Here is a 10,076-nt window from a genome sequence, read left to right on the forward strand (position 1 = left end):
CTAAGCAGTGGAGGTCCCCCACAAGTGACCCCATTCTGGAAATAAGACCCCTCAAGGCTTTAATCTAGGTGTATATTGAGCATTTTGAATCCACGAATACTTCACAGAATTTGATAAGCTTAGGTTGCCATATTGAAATTTTCATTTTTTTCACAAAAATGTTGATTTAGCGACACATTTTTCACTTTTTCAAGAGGCAACAACAAAACGTGTACCCCACAGGTTGTTATCTAATTTCTTGTGAGCGCAGGGATACCCCACATGTGGCCAAAAACCTTTGTTTGGATAAATGGGAGGGCTTGGAATGGAAGGAGCACCATTTGAATTTTGGAAAAGTTGAAGTAAATTGCGCGCACCATGTCACATTAGCAGGGCCCCTTGGGTACCTATACATCAGAAACCCCCCACAAGTGACCTCATTTTGGAAACTGGACCCCTCAAGGATTTTATTCAGGAGTATAGTAAGCATTTTGAATCCACAGGTACTTCACAAAAATGTTGCTGTAGCAACAAATTTCTCACTGTTAAGGGGGCTTTACACGCTGCGACATCGCTAATGCGGAGTCGTTAGGGTCACGGAATTGGTGACGCACATCCGGCCGCATTAGCGATGTTGCTGCGTGTGACACCGATGAGCGATTTTGCATCGTTGCAAAATCGTGCAAAATCGCTCATCGGTGACATGGGGGTCCATTCTCGATTATCGTTACTGCAGCAGTAACGATGTAGTTCGTCGCTCCTGCGGCAGCACACATCGCTATGTGTGACGCCGCAGGAACGAGGAACCTCTCCTTACCTGCCTCCCGGCCGCTATGAGGAAGGAAGAAGGTGGGCGGGATGTTCCGGCCACTCATCTCCGCCCCTCCGCTTCTATTGGGCGGCCGCTCAGTGACGTCACTGTGACGCCACACGGACCGCCCCCTTAGAAAGGAGGCGGTTCGCCGGTCACAGCGACGTCGCCGGGCAGGTAAGTATGTGTGATGCGTCTGCGCGATGTTGTGCGGCACGGGCAGCGATTTGCCCGTGTCGCACAACAGATGGGGGCGGGTACCCACACTAGCGATATCGGGACCGATATCGCAGCGTGTAAAGTAGCCTTTAGGCTATGTGGCCATGATCCAGCGACACGGCGTCTAGTACACAGTGTCAGCCTCCTGCAGAAATGTGAGTGTTGTCCACGGGAGAACGCAGCTGCCCATGCCCACGATTTGGGTTCAGGCTGCTGTGGACTTTAGTTTTATTCTACCTGCAAAGAACACTCATCTCCGCAGCATAAATTGACATGCTGAGGCTCGGGAAGCTGCGCCACAGGTCGGTTTATGCTGCGGAGAAAAGAAACACAGTGGGCACGGGATTTCTAAAAATCCTGCCACTGTGCTTCTACTGCACAACGCAGCGTTATGGACGCAGGGAAAACACTCTGCGCCCAAAACGCTGCAAACCCTGATTGTGGGCACACAGCGTAAAATGCTACAATGGATGAATGGATAGATGTCAAACATATATAACGTCCCACCCCCTGCATATTCTAAGCTGGCGCCCTTTAGTGCCTTTCATGTGACACTAAAGGATGCCTAGCCTTGTATTTAGCCCAAAAAAAAAAAAAAAAAATTAAAATAAATGACGTGGGGTCCCCCCTATTTTTGATAGCCAGCTAGGGTAAAGCAGACAGCTGTAGCCTGCAAACCACAGCTGACAGCTTCATCTTGTCTGGTGATCAATTTGGAGGGCTCCCCAAGCTGTTTTTTTTTTTTTAATTATTTATAAATAAATAATTAAAAAAAAAAACAAACGTGGGGTCCCCCCAAATTAGATCACCAGCCAAGGTGAAGCTGACAGCTGGGGTCTGGTATTTTCAGGATGGGAAGAGCCATGGTTATTGGACTCTTCCCAGCCTAAAAATAGCAGGCCGCAGCCGCCCCAGAAGTGGCGCATCCATTAGATGCGCCAATTCTGGCGCTTCGCCCCAGCTCATCCCGCGCCCTGGTGCGTTGGCTAACGGGGTAATGAATGGGGTTGATACCAGGTGTGTAATGTCACCTGGCATCAAGCCCAGCAATTAGTTATGTCACGGCGTCTATCAGATACCCGACATAACTAATTGACAGTAATAAGAAAAAAAATTGACAACAAAAAAAAATTTATTTGAAAAAACACTCCCCAAAACATTCCCTGATTGACCAATTTATTGAAAAGAAAAAAAAAAAATCCACTATAATCCATTTGGACGTCCCACGTCGCCTCTGGACCTTCTAGAATATGGGGGACACGTTCAGGGAACGTATCCCCCATTTTCTAGGAGGGCAGACCCTCCATTTGAGGAGAGTGGGTGCAAAAAGCTGCACCCACCCTCCCCGGGTCACAGCTGCACAGTGCTGAGCAGCAGCCAGCGTCCTGAACACAGGAAGCTGTCATCTGCTCGGCACATGTGACCGGAGTCTGCAGAGAAGGAGGAGGGGGCCGCGGGGGATCAGCGCTCCGGTATGTATGACACCGGGGGACACCGGGGAACACCAGGGGGGGGTAGGGGGGGACCCGGCAGGGCCTGGGGAGCAGGTTTCTGTCGTATGTGTTATGGCACATACGACAGAAACCATAGGAACAGTGTAAATGCGGCCGGCGCGCTGCTGTGCTCTCCGATGCGCGCGGCCATCTTGGATTTTCGGGAGGGGGTTGGGGGTCGGGGGGGGCACTTTGGGGACACCGGGGGACCGGAGGGAACCGGGAAAAAGATTTATCTCCCATCTGGCATGTTTGATCATGCCAGATGGGAGATAAATGATTTTTTACCGGCGCGGTCATTTACTATAACTTGATGATCGGTATACGGTGTATACCGGTCATCACGTGACTGGGGACCGGAAAAACCGGCCCGAATCATGATCTCCAGGGTCTCAGCTACCCCCGGCAGCTGAGACCCCGGAAATTTTCTGACTCTGGGGGGCGCTAGACCCTTTTTTCCGACCGCCGTTTTAAAACGGCAGAAAGGAATAAGTACCCTTTTTTAGTGCCGTTTTAAAACGTAACGCGGTCGTAATGGGGTTAAATAACATTTGTGCAGTCTATGAGTTCGTTCTAAGAAATAGAATTGCTTCCATCAGATCCTCCTTCACAGATGACCTCAAATCTGACCTAATTTTAAGGCTAGAGAACAACCTCTCTACACTAACTTGGGTTGGAGGCAAAGCCGTAACCACATGGGCAACATCTCTAACAAGTTCCGGGTATAAAGGAATTGCCTCATGCACAGTTAGTTTTGATGAACGGTTGAATTTTTCTATTTCTTTGAGAGCAAGTGAAAAATTTTACTGAAATCTGGTCAATCTGCTGCTATAGGAGACGGAGTGAAATCTTTTTCCTTGCGGCAACGCTTTGCCTTCTCCATGTCATCCAAATACTTGTCAAAGTTAATCTCTTCATCTGATGAGGATGAAGATATGGCAGTAGTAGCACTGTCAGGCCCCAAGTCCTCTTGCGCCTGGCAGTCCTGTAGCCGCTCATCCTAACTGCTACCTCACTCAAAGCTTCTTTTCCTTTAGTAAGCTGTTGATCATCAAGCAGTATACAATGACTTGGGTCCACATAAACAGCTGCCAGAAGCTCCAATAGCTGTTTCTCTCTCCGTTTCATTGAAGCAGAAATGCCATCTGGGATTAAACCTCCTCTTTGGGAGAGGCAAAATAGCAAGTTCTTCCACTCCCTTATGAAAATGCCAGGCGTTAAATTCTCAGCTTGTAATTTTTTAGTCACAGTAAATGGGTGATTAGGAAATCCTTCAATTCAGCCACCTGTGTCCATTGACCTTCATTTAAGGTTACTTGAGGGTTTGCCATCTCTATAGGAAGATTTTAGTTCAAGCAATCGCTCAGTCATTAAATACCGTATTTTTCAGACTATAAGACGCACCCTAGTTTTAGAGCAGGAAAATAGGAAAATAAAATTTTAAGAAAAAAATGGAGTCATGACAGTTATGGGGCGAGGATCTGTTGCTGACACTGTTATGGGGGTAATGTCCCCAAATTCTCTACTAAAATACCCCATCCTTGTAATGATCCTTATGCCTTGTATATACAGTATATACCCCCAACCTGCTCATATACCCCCATCCTGCTCATAATATACCCCCATTCTGCTCATAATATACCCCCATCCTGCTCATAATATACCCCCATTCTGCTCATAATATACCCCCATCGTGCTATACACCCCATTGTGCTATACACCCCCATGCTGGTATACGGCCCGCATCCTGTGGCACATAAAAAAAATAAACGTTCATACTCACCTTACCTCACCTCACTTCCTGCAGCATCGCTCCTCCTCCCGTCTGTGTAAGCGGCAGCGCCGCTAAGTGGAGCCGTCCACGTTCCCCTGCAGTACCGCAATCTCCTCCTGGCTGCCGGTGGCCGCTGAGTGGAGCCGTTCCTGTTCCCCTGCAGTACCGCGATCTCCTGGCGGCAGCTGAGTGGAACCGTCCCCGTTCCCCTGCAGCACCGCGATGTCCTCCTGGCTGCCGGCGGCTGCGTGTGGACACGTGCGCACAGCGATGATGTCATCGCTGTGTGACCCGCTAGTCTCCACACTCAGCGGCCGCCGCTGGCACAGGAGGACATCGCGGTACTGCAGGGGAACAGTGACGGGTGAGTGTACTGATTCACTGCACCCCGCACTGATGATAATGCACGGGGGGCAGTGAATACAGCCGCACATGATCACTCCAGGCTGTAGTTGCCAGGGGTGATCACGGCCAGCTGTTTATCCCTCGCCCATCATCCCGCCCACCTGTCAGCGCTGAGAGATGATGGGCGGGATGATGGGCGTGCATATTAAATGAGCGGGTCCACGTGGTCACGGCAGGCGCTGCTGCAGCCTGCTCATGCCCCCGATGACCCGCTCCACCACAGCGCCCTCATTCCTCGCAGCCACATTCAGACCATAAGACGCCCCCCATTTTCCCCCAACCTTTGGGGGGGGGAAAGTGCGTCTTATGGTCCGAAAAATACGATAAGTGCTGCATCACCGAGTGGCTTGATCAACAATTGCCCCTTTCCCAGCACGTCTCTTCAAGATGGAATCAATTTTAGGGGTTCTGGCGGCAATAACCAACTTCCTCACTTTTCCAATTAGATTTCCAGCATGTCCGCTCAGTTTCACACATCCGGCTTTTCGCCAGTTTGGCAGATGCGGTGCACGCCAGTACAGTACGATACAGTACAGTGGCAGCGCCACAACTTCCGGGTCATATGCTGTCATGTGACCGGCGTTTGTCGCCCTGCCACTGTACTGTATACACTGTACTGGAGTGCACTGCATCCGCCAAACCAGCGAAAAGCCGGATGTGTGAAACCGGGATCCCTCTTGCAGACTCTCTCTTATTGCCAGCTGCAGCGTGTGCACAACACAGCGCATGTGATGAATATGAAAGTGTTTTGAAGCAGCTTCAACAAGATCATCTAATCCTAAAGTATCATTTTGCTGTTCTTCTGTTGTAATATCTGTTTGTTCCCCAGTTACATGAACAGCGCTGTGACCTTCCATCTCACACATACTGAATCCTAAATTTTCTTCTAGCTGTTGTTCATTACTCTCATTCATCAGTTTAATTGTACTTCTCAAGTTTGAAGCATTGTCCTTTACAATAGCAAGAACCTGTTCTTTTTTGCATTCCTAATCTTGCAGAACTTTTTCCACTAAGGCCTGGAGAAACTGGCTGATGTGATGAGCTTTACTATCTTTTACTGCCAGTGTCTTGCTAACAGTTTCTTTCTTGTTACAAACATATCGAACATTGATAGCAAAATAATTCAGTGAAATTCAGTGACTCCGGGCATCCCAGCAAAGGCAATGGGTTTTAAGATAGGACATTCAGACACATCGTTTTGTGAGGATCTTCACAAAGAATGAGCATGTCAGTTTGTGTGGCGTTTTTCTAATCTGCTTTTGCTATTGAAAGCATTATTTATGAGCTCAAAAACCTTTCAGGTGATGCGGTTTTTTAAAAAAGCTGATCTGCTTTTGCAGCTGACAAACGTATCCTCAAACGCAGCAAAATCGCTGTGTGTGAATGTAGCCTTAGATCAGGAATAGAACCGCCATTTATAGGACATTTCATAACTTTCCCAAATTCCTATGAAAAAATATTCAGCACATTCTGCATTGCACTACTGCACCCAATTTATTATATATTTTAGGAGTCGGAGTCGGTCCATTTTATACCGACTCCGACTCTACCAAAATAAGCTCAGACTCCGACCCCACGACTCCGACTCCACAGCCCTGAAAAAAAAGGCACTAAGGCTAAATGGTACAGACAGTCATTTCTAGATAAACCAGTATGTGAGCATAAAGAGGCAAAAGTGGAACAGAGAACGCAAGGGAGGTCAAATGACCTATTCAACACCATTTTGCAAAAATATGCACACAAAGTGTGAAGTTGCCATAGTGTAAAAGGGCAGTTTACTGCTGATGTAGCGAGAACACCTCGATGTGAGTTTTCATTTCTTCAAATGGGGGATGGTTACAGGAACATGTTGCTGGCACTATATAGGTATACCTGGATGCTGATAGGCAGTTGTGTTATGGCACTTGTCTGCTCTTCCCCCTCCATCAGGTCATCTAATCTGCCCCCGCACTTCTGAGCCAGCAGGATGTGAGCAGGGTGGTGCCACAAAAACCTGGGGTAGGGAAGAGCAGTACGAGCGCTCACCACTAGAATAGACTGGGAGCCCTAAAGGAGGTTTGGTGTGTAAGTTCGAATTAGGACTAAATGTCCCCATAAGTATTGGTGCACTAGGATGATTTGAGAATTCCGAGAAAGTTGGACATATCGGGGCAACGTTACTATGGTCACCAGTCACCAGAGTAGCATATAAAGACACTGAGGATGTATATGGACACAAAAAAAGTGCAGTGTCATAAAACAATGAGAGCACGTTCCCGCATTTTGTGGTGTGCAAGAGCTTGCCGTGTGCAGTACAAGCATGACCTTGTGTAAGAGAGAAGATCCAATTATCACAGAGCGCACTGGGTCTTAATTTGAATGTCCTGCCTAAAAGTACTACAGCTGAAGATACGTCAGACTGTAGCGGTGGTAGATGAGTATAACTGTGTGTGTCTTTTTTGTTTCGTAATACACAACCCCATACTGTATACACAGGTTCACACTACTGTATATCATACGGTATTAGAGTACAGTGTTTTGTTTATTGCTGTGTATATCGTACATAAACATATCATATGTGATATAGATAGCCATCACTGTGTCACCTATGTGATATACAGCTAGAAGTGTGTTCCTTTATGATATACTGTGTGTGTGTGTGTGTGTGTGTGTGTGTGTGTATATATATATATATGTATATGTATATATATATATATATATATATATATATATATATATATATATATATATATATATATATATATATATATATATATATATATTATATTATATTGTGAGGTAGCGTGGTCGGCTGCGCAGCAGAAGACACGGGATCCAGGCATCAAAGTTCACAGCACACGGTTTAATATTCAAACAAAAGTCCACAATAGTACACATGTGCCTCTCCGGCAGAAAACTCAGGGAGTTGTGTTCACTCCCTCACACTAGGCCACCACGCCCATCTTCCTGTTTCCTTTTAACCCTGTAGGGAAACAGCATTAACCCCGGAGTGGAGTTACTTTCTATCATGGAGTGAGCACAACCGGGGCGAGACGTACCGGCCGTCATAGATAATCCCGGTCACAGTCTCACATACCCCCCCCTCAGTTCAAGCGAGCGGGGTTGAACTCCTGCCAGCAAACACGGGCCGCGGGACAAGGCATCGGCGTTGCCCTGCAACCTACCGGCCCTTTGTTCAACCGTAAACCGGAAGTTCTGCAGAGAAAGGAACCACCGGGTAACCCGGGCATTCCGTTCCTTGGCGGACCTCATCCAGACCAGTGGAGAGTGATCAGTCACCAAGCGAAACTGCCGTCCCAGCAGGTAATCGCGTAGGGACTCCAAGGCCCACTTGATCACCAGGCACTCCTTCTCCACTACGCTATAATTCCGCTCGGGAGGGGTGAGCTTCCTACTTAGGAAGGTGACGGGGTGTTCCTCCCCCTGAACCACCTGAGACAGCACTGCCCCCAGGCTGACCTCCGAGGCGTCAGTCTGTACTATGAACTCCTTCCGGAAATCAGGGTTTACAAGAACGGGCTGTCCGCACAGGACCCCTTTCAGGGCCCGGAAGGAGTCCTCGGCCTGCGAAGTCCAGCGCACCATGACGGACTTCTTGCCTTTGAGAAGGTCCGTCAAGGGGGCTGATAGTCCCGCAAAATCTTTTACAAACCTCCTGTAGTACCCCACGATACCCAGGAAGGCCCTAACCTGCTTCGTGGTCAGGGGTCTAGGCCACTTCTGGATCGCCTCAACCTTGTTAATTTGGGGCTTAATCACTCCTTGGCCTATCACGTAGCCCAAGTAGCGGGCTTCCGTGAGTCCCAACGCACATTTCTTGGGATTGGCTGTCAATCCGGCTGTTCGAAGCGCGTCGACCACCGCTTGTACCTGTTCCAAGTGGGTCTGCCACTCGGAGCTGTAAATAATGATGTCATCAAGGTACGCTGATGCATACGCCTGGTGGGGTTCCAGCACCAAGTCCATCAACCTCTGGAACGTGGCCGGCGCGCCATGTCACCCAAAAGGCAAGACAACATAGTGGAAGAGACCCTCCGGCGTAACAAAAGCGGTTTTCTCCTTGGCGGACTCCGTCAGTGGCACCTGCCAGTACCCCTTGGTCAGGTCGAGCGTGGTAAAATATCGCGCCTGTCCCAGCCTATCAATCAGCTCATCCACCCGGGGCATGGGGTAGAGATCGAACTTGGATATTTCGTTCAATCTCCTAAAGTCATTGCAGAACCTTAAGGAGCCATCGGGTTTTGGTATTAGGACAATGGAACTAGCCCATTCACTCCGGGATTTTTCGATGACCCCCAGGCGTAGCATTGTCTTCACTTCCTCTGATATGGCTTGTCTTTGAGCCTCCGGCACGCGGTATGACTTCAGGCGTACCTTCAGGTGGGGCTCGGTGACAATGTCATGTCGTATCAGACTGGTCCTACCCGGCAACTCGGAGAAGACATCGGGGTTCTGCTGAACCAGCCGTCTGGCCTCTCGCCTCTGTTGCTTGGTGAGGGCTTCTCCAATCCTTACTTCCGGTTCGTCCTCTCCGGAGGTTGCTGGAGCCGGGTTTGAACGACCCGAAGAGGAGGGAGATGGGGGAAAATCAACCATCAGGCTTTCCCGTTCCTGCCAAGGTTTTAATAGGTTGACATGGTATATTTGTTCAGGTTTCCGCCTACCGGGCTGCAATACTTTATAGTTGACCACCCCGACTCTTTCCTTTATCTCGTAGGGGCCTTGCCACTGAGCCAGGAATTTACTCTCCGCCGTGGGGATTAATACCAAAACCCGATCCCCGGGTTTAAAGGTCCGCACGGTGGCTTGTCTATTGTAGCGGCCGCTTTGCGCGGCCTGAGCCTCCTGTAAATGCTCCTTCACAATTGGCATGACCGCGCTTATGCGGTTCTGCATTCCTAAAATGTGTTCAATCACACTTTTATGGGGGGTGGGCTCGTGCTCCCATGTTTCCTTTGCCAGGTCCAACAATCCCCGGGGATGTCGCCCGTATAACAATTCAAAAGGCGAAAACCCCGTGGATGCCTGTGGCACCTCTCGTACGGCAAACATCAAATAGGGAAGCATCATATCCCAGTCTTTCCCGTCTTTGGAGATCACCCTTTTTAGCATGGTCTTCAGGGTTTTATTGAATCGTTCTACTAACCCATCCGTCTGAGGATGATACACAGACGTACGCAACTGCTTGATCTGGAGTAGCCGGCATAGCTCTTTGGTCACTTTAGACATGAATGGGGTCCCCTGATCCGTAAGGATCTCCTTGGGCAACCCCACCCGGCAGAACACAGCAAACAACTCCCGAGCTATAAGCTTCACCGCAGTATGTCTGAGAGGTATCGCCTCTGGATACCGGGTGGCATAGTCAACGATCACTAGGATGTGTTGGTGCCCTTGA

This window comes from Anomaloglossus baeobatrachus, chromosome 2, assembly GCF_048569485.1.
Source record: "Anomaloglossus baeobatrachus isolate aAnoBae1 chromosome 2, aAnoBae1.hap1, whole genome shotgun sequence".
Taxonomy (NCBI): domain Eukaryota; kingdom Metazoa; phylum Chordata; class Amphibia; order Anura; family Aromobatidae; genus Anomaloglossus; species Anomaloglossus baeobatrachus.